This window comes from Aedes albopictus, chromosome 1 (assembly GCF_035046485.1).
Source record: "Aedes albopictus strain Foshan chromosome 1, AalbF5, whole genome shotgun sequence".
In the NCBI taxonomy this organism is placed as follows: domain Eukaryota; kingdom Metazoa; phylum Arthropoda; class Insecta; order Diptera; family Culicidae; genus Aedes; species Aedes albopictus.
In genome coordinates, this window is record NC_085136.1 from 137,775,910 (window position 1) to 137,797,807 (window position 21,898).

A 21,898-nucleotide genomic window follows, 5' to 3' on the forward strand; every position below is an offset into this window, starting at 1 on the left:
ACAGTCATGACCCGCTGGTTGGGGGCTTAATAGTTGGGTGGCTTTTTAGTTGGGGCTCCGTTAGTTGAGCTGCCAGCCAACTAAAAAGCACCTGGATGTCATAATTCAATGTCAAACTGAAAATGACAACCAATCTATAATTCCGAGGGGCGAGCTCATGAGTTTTTGGTTTCTTAAACTTTACAAATAATCGAGAAGAATTTCAATTTCATATTTCTTAAAAAAAAAAACAATATGTTCAATTACTTCGAAACAAATGCAAAACATCGGCAATCTTTATTTTGTGCTTGCATTTTGGTCCGGGTGGTTTCATAAACATCTATATTTTCACTTCACCGACTAAAAATGGGTGAAAATAATTATTTCTCGCGTTGGCCATATATGTATCTTGCAAAACGGATCAGTTTTGCTCTAAATGTAACATAAATTGAAAAATATTACTTTTTACTTCCAACTCAAACATGATTTGAAAAAAAAAACAATGCGCACGCCCCTTGTGCTGCTGTCACTTCACCCAACTAGCGAATCGAATTCGCGTTGGTTGGGTGGAGGTTGTGGCTCAACGAGCGGGTTCCGACTGCACTCATATTCGTGCAAATTGAAATGAGTGTGTAATCAACAAACGCAGCTTTTGTTTGATTTTGTGAGCCACACACGAAATCACATTTACAATGCGTGTTTGTTGGGGTGCTTTATTCAACTAATCGCATGCTCCTCTTACCGTACATTAATATTAAAGCGAGTTTGAATTGTTTTGTGATCATAACAGGTGGAAAAAATGATTCCAAAAACTGATCAACAAACCAAAATAAAAGTTAAACAAAAAATTGTTGATGTTTTCGCATTTGACAGTGGGCGCTATTTATTAGCGCTCAGGACATCCTGTCTACCATGATTCCAATGCATTGATATAGGCCGTGTCAGGGGCCTGTTCTATACCATTCGGCGAATTTTAAATGGCACTTTTACAAAAAAAAAATGATGGTTTTTATGTATCTTAACCATAAAATTTTGAGAAAATTTTCATACACTTTTTCGCGAAAAACAATAGAATGTATTGTGTTTTTATGAGACATTTTTAGGACAATTTTCAATAGAAAACGATATATTTTAATGTTTTTTTCATTGTTCTTACAATACAAATACAATTAATTGAATGGCGTCAAATGAATCGTTGTTACAATAAAATACAATAATATTTGTTGTTATTTGTAAGCAATTTTCGCTTTTGAAAATCTATAGAATTTATATTTCCCGCTAACATTTATATCCAGCATTTACGAGCACTAACGGCCGCCAGAATGATTTGCACATTTTATGATAAGAGTCAAACACTCTGAGATCTGTCTGGTATGTGTTGCTTGGCAGCTGTTGATAAGATCTATCATCAATCTTTTCAAATAACTGCCAAATATCACAAGTCAGACCTCAGGTCGTATGATCCATACCATAATTCGTTTACAATTCATGTGGCCATTAGTATCTGAAAATGCTGAAGAAAAATGTTACCGAGAAATATGAATTCTTTGGTTTTTCAAGGGCGAAATCTGTTTACATAACAACAAATATTATTGCATGTTTATTTTAACATCGTTTCAATTGACCCCATTAAACAAATTGTATTTGTATTGTTATCAATGGTAGTTTACTATTTACTAGATTCCTTTAATTTATTGAAGGCATTAGAAAAATCATTGTTTATCTTTTTCTTGTCGTAACGTCCTTACTTGGCTAAAACCTGCTTTTCAGCTAGTTTTCTATAAGTACTTCCTCAGTTATTCATTGAGAGCTTCCTCTGCTAACACGGCTTGACGTCTGTCAGTCGTTGAAGTTTTAGCGAATAACATTTGATAACCAAAACACCTACGGTATTCAAATTTAAAACGAAAACTATAAAAAATATGTCAAGTGATTATGTATTTGATTATACAAACATGATCCAAGCAACAATAATATTTATTGTTATTTATTTGTTACGAATTGTTTTTAAGTGTAATTGAGAAATAAACAGGCACTTTTGCAACTATATAAAAAAACATAAATTAATTTTTACTGATAGTAACTTTAAATTAGTGTCTGTTCACCAAGGAGGTGCGGCTCAAACAGCGTCTGTACTGGCATCCAGCGGCTGAGTAAGAAACGCTGCACCACGCCCAGCTAGATCCAAGGTGGTAGCCCCATCAGCGTGGTCGTCCCAGTGTTGGTTGGGACGTTAAACAGAACTGGCACGATGGCCCTCCGGCGAGACAGGAGTGTTGGCGTAGGCCCAATAAGCCATCCGTAAAAATCCCCATCGCGAATAACATAGGAGAAAATACGACTCGATACAATCGGCAAAGACCCACGCGACGAAATAAGGACTATGATTGGAAACTTGGAACATGGAATTGCAAGTCACTAGGTTTCGCAGGATGTGACAGGATAATCTACGACGAACTACATCCCCGCAACTTCGACATCGTGGCGTTGCAGGAACTTTGTTGGACTGGACAGAAAGTGTGGAAAAGCGGGCATCGAGCGGCTACCTTCTACCAAAGCTGTGGCACCACCAATGAACTGGGAACAGGATTTATAGTGTTGGGCAAGATGCGACAACGTGTGATCGGGTGGCAGCCGATCAACGCAAGGATGTGCATGTTGAGAGTTAAGGGCCGTTTCTTCAACTACAGCATCATCAACGTCCACTGCCCACACGAAGGGAGACCCGATGACGAGAAAGAAGCGTTCTACGCGCAGTTAGAGCAAACATACGATGGTTGCTCGCCGCGTGACGTGAAAATCGTTGTCGGCGACATGAACGCGCAGGCAGAGATGGCATGCTCCTCAGTGCGAAACGTGAGAAGAGAAAACATACACTCTACACACGACTTTCAACGAGAGCGAGGGTGAACTACTCAACTTTTTTCACACACAAACCAGCCGCTCACTCTCTGGCATCCATCGCGGCACCCTCAAAATGAGTGCTCAAACAAATGTTAGAACAAACATGTTTTTTCAGTTTCTGCGTGCACATTTTGTGCGCGCAGAAAATGTGCACACAAAAATTTGTGTTGAGAGCGAACTCAGTCGTGCTTCCAGTGCAATACTGTGTGTACCGTGTGTACCACAGGAGTATGAAAGTACTTGCTTGTCTATAGATATCACATAAATCATAGACAAATAGATGTGACACGACACTAAAGAAATTTCAATCTCATATATCTCATGATCCTGATTACTTAGAGAGTTGGTGTTTTCGGCAAAGTTGTTTGGCTGGTAAAGGACTAACCGATAATAAGATTTAAGATTCAAAATTCCACCGCTAGGCGCCGCTAGTGAGCTAACCAATTTTATTTTTCATAAATATGAGGAAAATTTGCAAAAACATGCAACTAGCGCCGCCTAGCTGCAAAAACTTGAACCAAACGGTAATTATTCTGAAAGCCCTTGATCTACCAAACAATAGTGCCGAAGACACCATCTTTCTACAAAATGAGGATGCTGAGATATGCGAAATTTAAAATTTGTTTGCTCTCTAGCGCCACCTAGCGGTGGAATTTTGAATTTTAAATCTTATTATCGGTTAGTCCTTGACCAGCCAAACAACTTTGCCGAAGACACCAACTCTCTAAGTAATCAGGATCATGAGATATATGAGATTGAAATTTCGTTAGTGTCACATCTACTTGTCTGTGATTTATGTGATATCTTAGACAAGCAAGTACTTTGCAAATTTTCCTGATATATATGCAAAACAAAATTTGTTAGCTCACTAGCACCACCTGTTGGTAGAATGTGGAACCAAAATATTCATCAACTGTAAGTCCTTGACCTGCTTAAGACGTCTGCTTATCTCTGATATCACAGGATTTGATACCCCTTAGCGGGTTTTGGACTTACTGGCATGCTTTCGGTTCACCAAATGCTCAAGCAACATTGACCCCTTTGAACACACTGCGTGTGCACTGAGTTCTGTTTTTTCTGCGTGCGCGCAGAAATTGCGCACTGGGATTATGACTTGCGGGCTCTCATTGCTCTCACGCAGCACTCTAATCACCCGCACAAAAACTCTGCGTGAGAGAAATTATGTACATTTTATTGTGCGTTTTTTCTCTTTCTCTTTTGTAAAGTAAATGAAACTGAGAAGTTCAGTGAAAGATGAGCGTAAATGGGCACAATTTCTGCGTGACATGCCATCCCTGCGCGCAGGTAGGAAGGGAGGAAATGTACAGACCGGTAATCGGGCGAAACAGCCTGCACGCCGTATCGAATGATAACGGCCAGCGATGCGTAAACTTTGCAGCCTCCCGTGGAATGGTAGTCCGAAGCACCTTCTTCCCCCGCAAAGATATCCACAAAGCCACCTGGAGATCACCCGACCATCAAACAGAAAACCAAATCGACCACGTTCTAATCGACGGTAAATTCTTCTCAGATATAACCAACGTCCGCACATACCGCAGTGCGAATATAGATTCGGATCACTACTTAGTCGCTGTATGCATGCGCTCAAAACTTTCGACAGTTACCATCACGCGTCGAAGTCGAACGCCGCGGCTCAACATCGAGCAACTTCGTAACGTAGAAGTGGCTCAAGACTACGCGCAGCAGTTAGCAGTGGCCCTACCAACGGAAGAGCAGCTTGGCGCAGCTACACTTGAAGATGGCTGGAGGGACATCCGATCCGCCATAGGTAGTACCTCGGCTGCAGCTCTAGGCTTCGCGACTCCGAATCACAGAAACGACTGGTACGACGGCGAATGTGAACAGTTGAAAAACGAGAAGAATGCAGCATGGGCGAGAATGCTGCAACACCGTACGAGAGCGAATGAGGCACGTTACAAACAGGCGCGGAACAGGCAGAACTCAGTCTTCCGGATGAAGAAGCGCCAGCAGGAAGAACGAGATCGCGAAGCGATGGAAGAGCTGTACCGCGCTAAGGACACACGAAAGTTCTACGAGAAGCTGAACCGCTCGCGCAGAGGCTTTGTGCCACAAGCCGACATGTGCCGAGATAATCACGGGAATATTCTCACGAGCGAGCGTGAGGTGGTCGAGAGGTGGCGGCAGCATTACGATGAGCACCTCAATGGCGACGTTGCAAGTACCGAAGGTGGCGTGGTAACAGATCTAGGAGTATGTGCACAGGACGAAAGACTTCCGGCCCCTGACCTTCAAGAGATTGAGGAGGAGGTTGGCCGGTTGAAAAACAACAAAGCCGCTGGAGCAGATCAACTACCAAGCGAGCTTCTAAAATACGGTGGAGAAGCACTGGTGAGAGCACTACACTGGGTCATTACCAAGATTTGGGAGGAGGAAGTATTACCGGAGGAATGGATGGAAGGTATCGTTTGTCCCATCTACAAAAAGGGCGACAAGTTGGATTGCGGGAACTACCGCGCGATTACACTACTGAGCGCTGCCTACAAGATACTCTCTCAAATTTTATGCCGCCGTCTATCACCGATTGCAAGAGAGTTCGTGGGGCAATATCAGGCTGGATTCATGGGTGAACGCGCTACAACGGATCAGATGTTCGCCATCCGCCAGGTGTTGCAGAAATGCCGCGAATACAACGTGCCCACACATCACTTGTTCATCGATTTCAAATCGGCGTATGATACAATCGATCGAGAACAGCTATGGCAGATTATGCACGAATACGGATTCCCGGATAAACTGATACGGTTGATCAAGGCGACGATGGATCGAGTGATGTGCGTAGTTCAAGTATCAGGGACACTCTCGAGTCCCTTCGAATCTCGCAGAGGGTTACGGCAAGGTGATGGTCTTTCGTGCTTGCTGTTCAACATTGCTTTGGAGGGTGTAATACGAAGAGCGGGGATAAACACGAGTGGGACGATTTTCACGAAGTCCGTTCAGCTGCTTGGTTTCGCCGATGATATTGATATTATTGCTCGTAAATTTGAGACGATGGCGGAAACGTACATCCGACTAAAGAGTGAAGCCAGGCGAATCGGATTAGTCATTAATGTGTCGAAGACAAAGTACATGATGGCAAAGGGCTCCAGGGAGGAATCACCGCGCCCGCCACCCCGAATTCATATCGACGGTGATGAAATCGAGGCGGTTGAAGAATTCGTGTACTTGGGCTCACTGGTGACCGACGACAACGACACCAGCAGAGAAATTCAGAGGCGCATTGTGGCAGGAAATCGTGCCTACTTTGGACTCCGCAGAACTCTACGATCGAATAAAGTTCGCCGTAACACGAAGTTAACCATCTACAAAACGTTGATTAGACCGGTCGTCCTCTATGGGCACGAAACATGGACCCTACGTGCAGAGGACCAACGCGCTCTTGGAGTTTTCGAACGGAAGGTGTTGCGTACCATCTACGGCGGAGTGCAGATGGAAGACGGGACGTGGAGAAGGCGAATGAACCACGAGCTGCATAAGCTGCTGGGAGAACCAACCATCGTCCATACCGCGAAAATCGGGAGGCTACGGTGGGCGGGTCACGTCATCAGGATGTCGGATAGCAACCCGACTAAAATGGTTCTCGAGAGTCATCCGACCGGTACAAGAAGACGTGGAGCGCAGCGAGCTAGGTGGGTCGACCAAGTGGAGGACGATCTGCGGACCCTACGCAGAGTGCGGGACTGGAGACAAACAGCCATGGACCGAGTGGAATGGAGGCGGCTACTATGTACAGCAGAGGCCACCCCGGCCTTAGCCTGACCGGTAAGGTAAGTAACTTTAAATTATTATAGAACTATTGAAAAACAATCGAATCAATTAGTCACTAATAAAGCTAATGTTCACTTATTGTACGAACTATATGGGCTTGATTTCTAAAAAAGTAACAATATATCTACTATGTATTTTATTGTGAACAATAAAACCAGTCATATGTTAATAATAGTTACCATGTAATGAATGGTATTTTTTATCCGGGTAATCAATCTCCGGATTGTAGGTTCAAACACAGAGAACAGACATCCAGGCTAGAACAAATTTCATTCAGAAAGTTGTGTAAGGATTTGAATCTTTACTTGAGTAACGTTGCAAACCAATACACGATGACAACACTAACGCCACCAAACACCATATTGCCACAGTCAGTGGTGAATTGAAACATTTCAAGTGGTGAATTAAATTAGTATGGGAAATTAACCGATTGAAGCGCCACGCTATTGCCACTTGTGTTGCCGATTTCAAATGGTCGTTAAATTCCTTACACAGTTTCGGAACTGGACTTGGATGTCTGTTCTCTGTGGTTCAAATCCACATCACTACAAAAATGAGCAAAATAGTACCACCTAGCAGCAGCTGGAATATGTAAGGACGATGAAGCGGGGAAGCGGGCTGAGAGAGTGAGATACAGACGACAATCTATTTTTGTTTTTTTTTCTCGACGAGGCGTTACGCTTCTTTGACATTTCGTCACGACGTTCCTGAAGGTGTTCTACTAAGACAGCCCGTTATTTTGCCAAAAACTGCTGTGAGGTAGCACTACAGGCGCATACACGGCTAATTAGCAATAAACGCCTTGTCGTAAAGGCTACTATAATGCTGAAGAAATGCTATTTTAATTGCTTACTGGTTACTTGGGGAGTAATTTCAAGATATTTTTGAGATATTCCAAATCAACAACACTACTCCTGAGACCATAACTTCAGGTCTAACTTGTGATAATTGCTTTTGCACTGCGTTAAGTAGTGTTACATAATTCACTGTACTTACCGAAGTAGTTGAAGGAACAATAGGCGTTGTTATATTTTTTGGGATATTATGGAGTTCCTTACTGTTATGAAGCTTAGTTGATAAAAACAAACACTGTGACATGAGGCGATTTCGATTCAGATAGTTATGTTACACCATATTTTTTGATAATTTAGTTACAGTCGGGTCTTGTTTTACCTGTGCTACCACCCACTTTACGCCCACCGCGTTTTCCAGGCTGTCTTCCAAAAAATTTAGTTTTTTGTTTGTGTGTGATGAGTCTATAATTAGCACTAACTGCTCTAAAAAATCAGCTGAATTGGATGCAAGACAGCTGAGAAATTGGGATGGGCGTAAATAGGTGACAGCGTTTAATAGGAGACTCGACTTATGTCGCAGTCTCTGGTTGTATTCTACAACAGATTATGCAACATAAATCTATATAGCCAAAACAGAAACTTCAATTGCTGTAGATACTAGATATTAAACTATAGAGTTTTTCGGCTTTCAGTTACGGGAAAAAGCGTAGATAATTTTATATCATTGCCAACGTTTCAACCCTTGGATTGAATCTTCCTCAGGACTCGATCTTATTCAACTTGTAAGCCCTGAGGAAGATCCAACCCAAGGATCGAAACGTTGGAAATGATATAAAATTATGGACACTTTTTCCCGCGACTGAAAGCCGAAAAATCCTAAAGCTGATCCTATGGCGTCCATTGAGCATTCAGAAAATTTATTGGACATGATAGATTACAAATCGTAGCTCTGTATAATGAAGGAAGCTACCGTTACACCCGTGGACTTTAAAGTGTAATCTCAAGAACGGTTTGGATTACCTAGGATATCCCAAGAGATCTGATACTGTCTATTGAATTTGCAGAAGACTTACTGGACATGAAAAATTACAAATAGTAGCTTTGTATACTGAAAGAAGTTACCGTTACACCCGTAGACTTTATGATCTATACTCAAGAACAGTTTGGATGACCTAGGATATCCTGTCTGATCTGATACTGTATATTAACCCTTCAGAAGACTTACTGGATGATTACAAATCGTAGCTTTGTATACTGAAAGAAGTTATCGTTACAGCCGTAGACTTCAGAATCTAAACTGAAGCATAGTTTGGATGGCCTGAGATATCCCAACAGATCTGATACAGTCTATTGAATTTTCAGGAGGCTCATTGGTCATGATAGATTACAAATCTAGCTTTGTGTAATGAAAGAAGTTATCGTTACACCATAGTCTTTAGGATTTAAACTCAAGAACAGTTCAGATGACCTAGAATATCCTGATTGATCTAATACTATCTATTAACCTTTCAGAATACTTACTGGACACGATAGATTACAAATCGTAGCTTTGTATACTGAAAGAAATTACCGTTACACCCGTAGATTTTAGGATCTACACTCAAGAACAGTTTGGGAGCACCCGCATACTCGCCGATCTACTGAAGGACCGCGGGTTCGGCATCGTAGCGCTGCAGGAGGTGTGTTGGACAGGATCCATGGTGCGAACGTTTAGAGGTAATCATACCATCTACCAGAGCTGCGGCAACACACGCGAGCTGGGAACAGCTTTCATCGTGATGGGTGATATGCAGAGGCGCGTGATCGGTTGGTGGCCGATCGACGAAAGAATGTGCAGGTTGAGGATCAAGGGCCGATTCTTCAACTTCAGCATAATAAACGTGCACAGCCCACACTCCGGAAGTACTGATGATGACAAGGACGCATTTTACGCGCAGCTCGAACGCGAGTACGACCGCTGCCCAAGCCACGACGTCAAGATCATCATAGGAGATTTGAACGCTCAGGTAGGCCAGGAGGAGGAATTCAGACCGACGATTGGTAAGTTTAGCGCCCACCAGCAAACGAACGAAAACGGCCTACGACTCATTGATTTCGCCGCCTCCAAAAATATGGCCATACGTAGCACCTTTTTCCAACACAGCCTCCCTTATCGTTACACCTGGAGATCACCACAGCAGACGGAATCTCAAATCGACCACGTTCTGATTGACGGACGGCACTTCTCCGACATTATCGACGTCAGGACCTATCGTGGCGCCAACATCGACTCCGACCACTATCTGGTGATGGTCAAACTGCGCCCAAAACTCTCCGTCATCAACAATGTACGGTACCGGCGACCGCCACGGTACAACCTAGAGCGACTGAAGCAACCGGATGTCGCCTCAGCATACGCGCAGAATCTCGAGGCCGCGTTGCCAGACGAGGGCGAGCTCGATGAGGCCCCTCTAGAGGACTGCTGGAGTACAGTGAAAGCAGTCATCAACGACGCAGCCGAGAGCACCATCGGGTACGTGGAACGGAATCGACGGAACGAATGGTTCGACGAAGAGTGCAGAACGGTTTTGGAGGAGAAGAACGCAGCGAGGGCGGTAATGCTGCAGCAAGGGACTCGACAGAACGTGGAACGTTATAAGCAGAAGCGGAAACAGCAGACCCGCCTCTTTCGGGAGAAAAAGCGCCGCCTGGAAGAAGCGGAGTGTGAAGAAATGGAACTGCTGTGCCGTTCCCAAGAAACACGGAAGTTCTATCAGAAGCTCAACGCATCCCGCAACGGCTTCGTGCCGCGAGCCGAAATATGCAGGGATAAAGACGGAGGCCTCTTGACGGACGGACGTGAGGTGATCGAAAGGTGGAAGCAGCACTTCGATCAGCACCTGAACGGCGTGGAGAACGTAGGCACGGGAGCCCACGGCAACGGAAGGAACGACGACGCCAGTGCAGCGGAGGACGGAAATGAACCAACTCCCACGCTGAGGGAAGTTAAGGATGCCATTCACCAGCTCAAAACCAACAAAGCAGCTGGTAAGGATGGTATCGCAGCTGAACTCATCAAGATGGGCCCAGAAAAGTTGGCCACCTGTCTGCATCGGCTGATAGTCAGGATCTGGGAAACCGAACAGCTACCGGAGGAGTGGAAGGAAGGGGTAATCTGCCCCATTCACAAGAAAGGCGACCATTTGGAATGTGAGAACTTCAGGGCGATCACTATTTTGAATGCTGCCTACAAAGTGCTATCCCAGATCATCTTCCGTCGTCTGTCACCTAAAACAAATGAGTTCGTGGGAAGTTATCAAGCCGGCTTCATCGACGGCCGGTCGACAACGGACCAGATCTTTACCGTACGGCAAATCCTCCAGAAATGCCGTGAATACCAGGTCCCAACGCACCACCTGTTCATCGATTTTAAAGCGGCATACGATAGTATCGACCGCGCAGAGCTATGGAGAATCATGGACGAAAACGGCTTTCCTGGGAAGCTGACTAGACTGATTAAAGCAACGATGGACGGTGTGCAAAACTGCGTAAGGGTTTCGGGTGAACTATCCAGTTCATTCGTATCTCGCCGGGGACTGCGACAAGGTGACGGACTCTCATGTCTACTCTTCAACATCGCGCTGGAAGGTGTGATGCGAAGAGCCGGGCTCAACAGCCGGGGAACGATTTTCACAAAATCCGGACAATTTGTGTGCTTTGCGGACGACATGGACATTATCGCTAGAACATTTGGAACGGTGGCAGAACTGTACACCCGCCTGAAACGCGAAGCAGCAAAGGTCGGACTGGTGGTGAATGCCTCAAAAACAAAGTACATGCTGGTAGGCGGAACCGAACACGACCGGATCCGTCTGGGTAGTAATGTTACGATAGACGGGGATACTTTCGAGGTGGTGGAGGAATTCGTCTACCTCGGATCCTTACTGACAGCTGACAACAACGTGAGCCGTGAAATTCGGAGGCGCATCATCAGCGGAAGTCGGGCCTACTACGGGCTCCAGAAGAAACTGCGGTCAAAAAAGATTCACCCACGCACCAAATGCACCATGTACAAAACGCTAATAAGACCGGTGATCCTCTACGGGCACGAGACATGGACCATGCTCGAGGAGGACCTACAAGCACTCGGAGTTTTCGAGCGACGCGTGCTAAGAACGATCTTCGGCGGCGTGCAGGAGAACGGTGTGTGGCGGAGAAGGATGAACCACGAGCTCGCTGCACTTTACGGCGAACCCAGCATCCAGAAGGTGGCCAAAGCCGGAAGGATACGGTGGGCAGGGCATGTTGCAAGAATGCCGGACAACAACCCTGCAAAGCTGGTGTTTGCAACGGATCCGGTTGGCACAAGAAGGCGTGGAGCGCAGAGAGCACGATGGGCGGACCAGGTGGAGCGTGACTTGGCGAGCATTGGGCGCGACCGAGGATGGAGAGCGGCAGCCACAAACCGAGTATTGTGGCGTACTATTGTTGATTATGTCTTGTCTTAATGATGTTGAACAAATAAATGTATGTATGTATGTATGTACTCAAGAACAGTTTGGATGACCTAGGATATCCCGACTGATCTGATACTGTGTATTCAACTTTCAGAAGACATACTGGACATGATAGATTACAAATCGTAGCTTTGTATACTGAAAGAAGTTACCGTTACACCCGTAGACTTTATGATCTAAATTCAAGAATAGTTTGGATGACCTAGGATATCTAGAAAAAATATTCCGCATGATATTCTACCCTTTTTATGCTATTGAGCACCAAAACAACAGAATGTAGAAAAAGTTTCATAATAACGCTTGGGAAATTTTCGGCTTCAAAGGATTAAATCAACCTTATCGCTAATCTAAAACACTCCAACTGCTCTGAACACAATCAGATTCCATTTAGGTAACGTTACCTAAATGGAGGGACGTAAATAGATTTGACCTAAATGGATTCGACCTAACTGGAGGTTTGAGTGTATGTAGGTTCAGTTCATTATTCAGACCTGATCCCTGAAGAGACGCGTTCCCCCGTATTACTTCTGAATCTAATACAGTTTTCTTCTAGCATATTTTTTTCCAAAATGTTAGACATAAGATAAAAAATGGAGCAGATGCCCAGCATTAGTGAAAAGTCACTAACATCATGAATGTGAAAATTTAATAATGTATCGCAAGAGAGACGTGCAGAATGTCCATAAATAAATGATTACCTTACATTATGTAACAACCTGGCAACACCTATCCCAAACAAAATTTGTTATGAAATCATGTACCTAGTTTTTAAAATTAGGCCATTTTCAAATATAAGAAATGGCGAAATTATCATTTTCAATAAGTTTAAAATTGGTAAATAATGGTATATGTAGATTGGAGTAGGTCATCCTTTACATGAAAAAATGGTAAAATCAAACAATTTCAGGTTTCAAATATCGCTAAGATCTATGCAAAATTTCGACACAGTCGGTTGTGCTTACGTTGTGTGCAAGTTTGTATGAGATAGGTATTACATGATAAAACATACTTTTTGCATTTTTCTCATGAGAGGATGAAAATTCGCCGGGGCCCGTGGCGTAGTGGTCAAATGTTTACTTCATAAGTGGATGGTCATGGGTTCAATCCCAGCCCCGACACTTGCAATTTTTCGTCAGTTGCTCTTCCCACCAAGAGCGGTTGACACCTGACCCTCTTCTGAGCCTATGCTCTAACAAACCCGGAAACTTGGATATCGGCTAACGGCAACTCATAATGAACCCCACGGACTGGAAAAGGAGCAGGAGCCACACATACTCGTGCTCATCATTCTACCATGGACAAGGTAGAAAAGTGACAGCAGCGCAAAGGCAACCAGTTCGAAATAAAGCCTGTATCCGCAATAATCGGGACACAGAAACATGGCTGTAACTCTGCAATAGATAGATACATTCAAATTGCTCAAATTCTGCCTGATAATATCTTAAGATGTGTTCATTTCACCTGCAAAATTTCATATGAATCGGTGAAGTACCATAATCCGGGGTCAAATTGATCACTTTAAAACAACTTTTGGGGATATCATCAGTGGCAATTCAAGTATTTCCAAAAGAATTTCTGTAAAACCAGTACCCAGTGGATCTCCAAGGAACCATGTGATAGAATTTTGTTCAACAAATTTAAACCTTAAGTTAAATAACTCCAAAAATAAAAAAAATTGGAAATGCCACTTTGGGGCGAAATTGATCAGTATACAATTAAGCATCGGTTGGAAAGGAAAATTTGCTTCTCCGCTCAATTTTGCTCTTCTAAAACGAATAACGCGTTCAAAATCTTACAACTAGTGAATTTAATACTTGAAATGCCAAATTAAATTTTGAAATTTCCCCTTAAACGCCTAAATGTAGACAATTTCTTTTGAAATAAGTGATTTCTATCACTACAAATGACTATTTTATAATAAAATGAACTTTTGTTTAACTATTCCATATTCTTATTAGCTACATAACTTCCCAACCAAGGCTTCACAAAAATGTTAAAACAGAAAATTTACGGGAAGTCCTATTAGCATTGGATTGTTTAGTAGCAATGATTTCAGCTAAATAAGAAATACATTGCAAATTCCTAAAAAATAAGACAAAACTAACTTTTTTCTAAAAGAATAAAAGTCTACATTAATCTCTAGACATCTACGAACCAAATGACGTAAAAAGTTTAGAATCATTACGACGCTTAAGAGTTCCTAGTATGGAATTACAATGTAGTGCCCGAATGATCAATTTCACCCCACTGATCAATTTGACCCCGGTTTACGGTACCGTTTATTGTAGCAATGAAACAGTAGAACGCGAGCATTTGAATTTTGTACAGCCCCTGGTTTAGGTTGTCAGCGCTGTAACTTTTGAATTTGATAAAGAAAATGACTGAAATTTTGAACACAAACCTATCAATCTACTTTACTTACATAGGCAAAATTTCAAAAAAATCGATGCACTATCAACAATTTTATGGTCGAAACATATATTGGGGCTGACCGTGATTTTAGCCCTTCAGACAACAATTAGTGAGCACCCCTTATTGTTTCGATTGTATTGTTGAACACCAATAATCATCAAATTTTGCAGGCATAATATACACATAATCAACTACCTTCTGTGAGAATTTCATGACAATTGACTTAGATATTCAAAAGTTATGAATGGGCAAACATCGCACATAAAAAGCATGAAACATTTTCACCAACACTATCCCCTGTCAACACCAGTAACTTTTAATCCATTTGATAAAAGTTGATGAAATTTTGCAAGAAAGTGTCTCTATAAGTATCATAACTGCTCACGATGTTTCATAATTATCATCACAGAATTTTGAATTGTAGCGAAAAAGAACCATCCTAGTATGCGAATGAAAATTGGTGATGATTGTACAAAATCTTAAAAACGTCGTCTGTTTGTTTCTCTCTCTCTTTCTCTCTCTTCTTGGCGTAACGTCCTCATTGGGACAAAGCCTGCTTCTCAGCTTGTGTTCTATGAGCACTTCCACAGTTATTAACTGAGAGCTTCCTCTGCCAATGACCATTTTGCATGCGTATATCGTGTGGCAGGCACGAACATACTCTATGCCCAAGGAAGTCAAGGAAATTTCCTTTACGAAAAGATCCTGGACCGACCGGGAATCGAACCCGTCACCCTCAGCATGGTCATGCTGAATACCCGTGCGTTTACCGCCTCGGCTATATGGGCCCCTTTGTTTGTTGTTTGTTTCTCATCCATTCTTAAAAGTAATACATCGATTTTTATGAATTTTTGCACAAATAATAAACATACCCCAAAGAGTTCTCAGTTAATTTTTGGCCAATTTTTATTGATTCTGTACAGAGTTACTGCCGTACTTTTGTGTCCCGATTATTGCGGATACAGGCTTTAGTAGAATTAATTTGAACAGAATACATTTAGGCATTATACAAAGTGTAAGTGCAGCTGTCAATTGAAACCGCTCACGCAGTGTCATAGTGGACAAAAGAATTGTAAATTATGTTAAGAGTGGTTAACGGATAAAAATTGGAGAAACCACGTGACAATCTCTATAGCCTAGGATGTGCCGAACAACTTTGTCGAAGACAACGGAATGATCGGGGGCTTCTCTATCGGAAGATTTCTACAGCTTAAGGGTTAGCGGATTTACTCAACGACGAACATGCCCGCATCAAAATAATGACATTTCTAGCACTCGACAATGTTGCCTTCGTTACCAATTCAGCACATCTCTCACCTCACGTAAAACGAGACCGGTTTTATTTTGGTTTCGTTCAAGCCGAGTACCTTTGGCCTATAGTAGGTACTGTGTACCATGCGAATCATAAGTGCAGGAGGTGATATTGCTGTCTGTGGCGAAAATAAATGCTCATCCTTAGCAAAAGCAATCTCGTTACAAATTATGCCGGTATTCTTCCCGACGACCTGATCATATCTGGAGTCAAACGAGGTGAAAGTTTCATCAGCGTTTCATGCCCTCTTAACTTTTTGTCTCTTCGTTTAAAGTTGTACTGTGTAGGTGATATGACTCATGGTCGAAGATAAGGAAACATACCAACGATGTTTAGAAGAAGTTGTAATTCAAATGACCAACATATACAGGGGATGGCCAAAATGTTTGGGATAGGCAACTTTTTTTCTCCCACAAAAAAATTCAACATGCTGTAACTCTTCATAGAGTGCATCAAAAATCTCAAATTTTGACTGTTTGTCAACCGATTATGTGTGCATCATTGGTACAAATTTGGGCTCGATTGATTAATTTTTCGCGAAGTTAGAACCGTTCGGGTAAAACACTATTATTTTGACAACTCAATTTTGAATTACCATATCTCGGAAACCAGTGAACAGAATTAAATGATTTTTTTAACGTTTATCAACAATATATTGATACTTAATACGACGTTATAAAATGTAATATTTTCTCACGGCGAATTAAGTTATACCGGATTGAAATTTTTACCCATATAGAGGAAAATAAGTCGAATTTACAATACCACACAAAAATTACTAAATGTGTTCTTCCTTCAATCTAAATAGGCTCTAATATATCTGATTAGAGATAGCTTGAGAACAGAAGTGGAAAATCTTTGGATATCAACACTAAAATTTATTGACATTGATGTAAAAAAATTACATTTAATAAAAATCCAAAAAGTGTCAATCTATGATAACTTTTTTCAACGTTTAAAAACTACCTATGTTTTAATAGTCCGTGAAGCATTTACATATTGTTAGTGTACGTTCAAATTTTGATTCAATTCGGTTCACTGGTTTCCGAGATATGAAAATGAGTTGTCTGAAAAATAGTGTTTTACCTGAACGGTTCTAGCTTTGCGAAATATTAATCAATCAAGCCCAAATTTGTACAATGATGCACACATAATAGGTTGACAAACAGTCAAAATTTGAGATTTTTTGATGCGCTGTATGAAAAGTTATAGCTTGTTGAACTTTTTTGTGAGAGAAAAAAAGTTGCCTATCCCAAACATTTTGGCCATCCCCTGTATAACGTCCCTTTAGGATGCTCCTTACCTATGCTGAATGAATAAAGTAATTTTGTAAGCAATCAATACATCACGTGTGTATTGAGAATGTTAAAAGTTGTACAGATTAAAGAAAGAATCGGGTAAAATAAGTTCGCGTAACTTCAAAAAATTGCGCAAAACATCCAAAGCAATGTTTTTTTGCGCGATTTGCCTTCTGCAAATGGCCAACATCGCTTGAAAAAGTAGCATAACTTTGAGAAAATCGCGTTAAAAAATTGTGCAAACATATAAACATAAATACACTAAAAAGAATTTGGTACATATAAGTTAATAGGGGGATTCACTTAACAGCGTAAACTGCTTATTAAAGTTTATTCTGATTAAACGTCGTGATCATCAAGGCAAACTTTGATTACACTAGTTTACAAAATAAAACAAAAGTCGTGAACTTCTGTCTACGACCAAAATTTCTTAAGCATAATTTAGCGCTGATTTTGGAACCGTGCTTAAAAAAAATTAAAGTAGAACAGTTTTTGAGTTTCAGCTCAATATCGAATTTTACAACTTTTTAAAATATGAAATTCAATAAAATTTAAATAGGCTCAGTGTACCAGTTATGGCTATAGTACCTCAAATTCGCCATAGTTGATTTTCAACCTTGAACGATGCAAATCATCAAGAAAAAATATGTGAACAATAGATCACGTTTATAAAAGATGATTGCACTCATTCAAATTTCACATTTTGCTCAAATTATGATATAAATAAATCATTTTCCTTAAAATTTCGGCTTCCTTGCACCCTTGCACCCTATTTCGCCATAGTGTACCAGTTATGGCAAATCCCATAAGGAATGCATGTAAATAGTGCGAAGTGGAACCGAAATTAAAAAGTATGTCCATAACTGGTACAGGGTTCCTATCATTGGCACACGCCGTAATAAATAGTAAAAGTGGGTTTGGCTCAGATTTTATATTTTTCCTGTAAAGTATGAAAACAAATCTATCATTTGACATATCGACGACATTCGTCGGTCTTCTTCTTATTTTTGCAGAAGTAGTTTTCCTTAGGTAGTGCGATAACAGGTACAGACACCCTATCTTGCGTTTTGTTCAACCAATTTTAAATATTTTTCCATAAATTTAAAGCTGAATAAAATAACATTCGATCATCTGAATCCAGGTTTTGCGTCAGATTGATTGAAGTCAAGATATTGGCAAGTTTTGGGGACAATCTCCTTAAATTTTAGCAAATTTTCCAAAAATATATGAAGAAATGTATTTTTTTCAATAAGAAAAAAACAATTTAAAAATTCTTTCTCAACGTTTATTTGACATATCATATGTAGGCGAGTTACAGTAAAAAAGCAGCTCAATCGGAGCATTGATTATGGAGAATGAGATGTGTGAAGTGAGCGACTTTTCTTAAAAATAGAACAAAAATCGATTTCAAATCATCAACCTTGTATGGAAAGTCGAAAAAATTTCCGCTCTACTGTATTTTTTTTTCCTTCGCGTTTAAAACTCAGGGCATGATTCTACACCAAAAACGATCATCAGCTTACCGAGTTCAAAAATGCTGTAAACTAGTGTTATTTCATTGGTAATTTCATGAAACATTTCAAATAATCAGAAAATCATGGCTTACGCAGCACTTTAAACTGTTTAGTGAGTCCCTCCTCTCTCCTCTTCTTGGCGTAACGTCCTCACTGGGACAAAGCCTGCTTCTCAGCTTAGTGTTCTATGAGCACTTCCACAGTTATTAACTGAGAGCTTCCTCTGCCAATGACCATTTTGCATGTGTATATCGTGTGGCAGGCACGAAGATACTCTATGCCCAAGGAGGTCAAGGAAATTTCCTTTACGAAAAGATCCTGGACCGACCGGGAATCGAACCCGTCACCCTCAGCATGGTTATGCTGAAAACCCGTGCGTTTACCGCCTCGGCTATATGGCCCCATTAGTGAGTCCCCTTAATATGAAAATAGCGCGTAAACATACATGAAAGTTACGTCTATGTGACAAATGCATAATGCATTTTATCCAAGTAAAATTAATCAAGAAAGCAATGATCGAAGTGAAACGCCAAAGTAGTTAAATTCTTTACGCCAAAGTAGTTAAATTCTTTATATGAATTTTGCTAGATGTGTTGATGCTAAATGCGAACAATAGGTCCATAACAGACATTGGCATTCATTATCATCGCATAATGTAAACTTCTTGGAGGCTTCCGTCTCCTCTCTTAGTTACAAAACACAGAAATCATCAGCACGTGCTCTGTGTCCGTGCATGCCCTAATCAACGAGTTGCTATTTTGATAATATGTCAATCATACCTAATAACAAGCAACTCGGACACCTTATCACGAGGGTGTATTTGTTGATGTGAAGAAGAAAAGCATTACAGTTTTTATAATTAACACCAGGATTAACACATATATAATTTTTTTCTTCACTTGTCTCAAACGTTCAATAATTCACAAAATTTAACTGCTACCATTGATAATTTAACTTTACTTTCTTTATTAGCTCAGCTTAGCTGTAAAGGATCGGTAAATTTGGATTGTTCAGAGAGTTATGGGATTTCTTAAAAAGTTCCTTCTGAGATGTCTCCAAGATTTCTCTCTGGGATTGATCCAGGAGACCTTTCCTGCATTCCATCAAGAAACTCTTGCGGTTTTTTTATTTCATAAGCTCTTATCGGGATTACTCCAGGAACTCCTTGCAGAATCTCTTCATGAATCTCTCGTTACTTACTTCTGGAATTCCTTCAGGATTTCCTCCGGAGATTACACCTAAACTTCCTTGTGGGATCCTTTGAGGGATTTCCCCTGGATTTATTCCAGTTTTCGTCCAGAAGTTCTCTGCGGGATTGCTTAAGAAGTTCTTCCAGGCATTCTTTCAGAAATTCCAAGAATTTATTCATAAAAAAACCTCTTGGTGGATTCCTCCTGGAACTTTTTCCAGAATTCTTCTAGGAACTCCTTCCGGAATTACTTAGAAATTGCATCCCGACCGGCGTTCCTCCTTCATTCCCCAATGGAATATTTCAAGCATTTTTGTATAAATTGCTCCACATGTTCGTTCAGGGTTTCCTTCAAAAGCTGCTTCTGAGATTTTTTTTTATTCCTGTTCGGGTTTGTCACTGCGACCAGTTTTTAGATCTATTGTGACATTACCCGTATCCTTAGTGTAGTGCATGTCGCATTACTCAATTGCCATTGAGGGGCAATAAAGTATCGATTTTGATACAGTTTTTGTTTTGTTTTCTTAGAAAACAAAACAAAAGTACTGATAGTGGCCATGCATCGGAAACCTAGCATCACCCTTGTTTTACGGCTAAATTCTCCCCAGTAGGAAGTTTAGGACCCGGGTTTTAACATTAGCAGCAATATTATTCCAATAATGGAACATATGTTCAGTAATAAGGATTCTAGTATGTTCCTTGAGTACTAGCACCTTCCAGTCTTCGAAGAGTTAGTACATACATGGATCCCTAACCCAATTTGATTTTCTTTGCATTGAATTTAGCCTCAGATGCTGAGGTTTTTAACTATATGCAAAGTAAAGTTGGTAAACTCAGTTTTATTCAAAAACTGGAAATCACCAAAACACCAGTAGTAAGGACTAAATACTATAAATCCTTGAATTACCAGAACACATATTCCAAAATTGAAAAATAGGACGACACTAGATTTCGGTTTGGTAGATCTATCACTATCACCGCAACGCAACCCAAAAAGGCGATCTACCCACGTTACGGGCTCCGTTAAAGATCGAACATTAAAATTTTTTTAAACCCCCTCAACCATTCATCCCTCAGCACGGGTCGCCTGACACCAAGGATCGGTAAATTCGTCTCACTCCATTCATATTCACTCCTCTTTGCTGAAGCGAATCGAGAAGGATGCAGCAAACGGATAGTCGTGATCAAACACGCAACCCCATCACCAGTGGGAAGCGATGCACAAGCTGGTTGACATTAATATTCGTTGCCGATCGTCGCAGTTTGGATCGCAAGCGAATGAATGAATGGCGAATGGTGACGAATGCTGGTGAGCGATCGAAGCGGCTATTATCATAACTAGAAGAAAATTTCTGCATGTAATGCATACGTTTTTAGTGTATTGTTGTTGAAATGCTAGATTAGCAAAGAAAATAATAAACATTTTTTGAAAACTTCAAATATTCGTACGCGCAATATAACTCACGAATCGCATCACTTCTCCATCGCTTGCGATGCGAATGTGGACGAATGATTGAATTCTATGTATGGCTTCTCACCGTTCGTCGGTGTTTGCTGTCGTCGCTGACAAGTAAACACACAAACTAAAGCGACAACCGTTCGCTGCTGACTGTATTCGAGTGTGGAAGAAGATGAAAAGTGGAAATCAGGAACCCTGCCTGACACCTTGGATTGGGGTTACCTGTTTGGTGGTATTTTACCCCCGGAACAGGTGGTCCGTAGTGCTATTCTACGCCGACAGCTACACGGCTTCTGAGATTACTTTTCTCCAGGATTTCCTTCTGGGAATCCCCGTTCCCCGAAGGAACCTTTTCAGAAATCTTAGAAAGGAGTTTCAGGAGGTTTAAAAAAAAACTGGAGGATACCGGGTACTTCTGGATGCATGCCAGATGGAACCTCTTTAGGAATTTCAGAAAAAAAACCTGGAACTTCACAGAGGGAATTTCTGAAGGAATCCTCGATAGACCCATGGGAAAATATCAGCTGAATCACTCATATAGAATCACGTTGGAGTTTTCCAGAGTCACTCCGGAATTTCACCGGAATATCAAGAACTTCAGAAGGCTCTTGAAGGAATCATAAAAGGAAGGAGTGAATTCAGTAAAGGAACTTCTGGAGAAATACCGGAAGAAATCACGGTTGAAATTCCCAGAAAGAGGAATCTTTAAAAGAACTCTTCGATAAATCCCAAAA

General features: G+C 41.3%; 1 protein-coding gene across 6 annotated transcripts in view; it reads left to right on the forward strand.

Moving 5' to 3' along the window:
* LOC109423065 (progestin and adipoQ receptor family member 3) overlaps window positions 1-21,898 on the forward strand; it is a 174,541-nt gene that overhangs the window by 12,302 nt on the left and 140,341 nt on the right. The window lies entirely within an intron of this gene.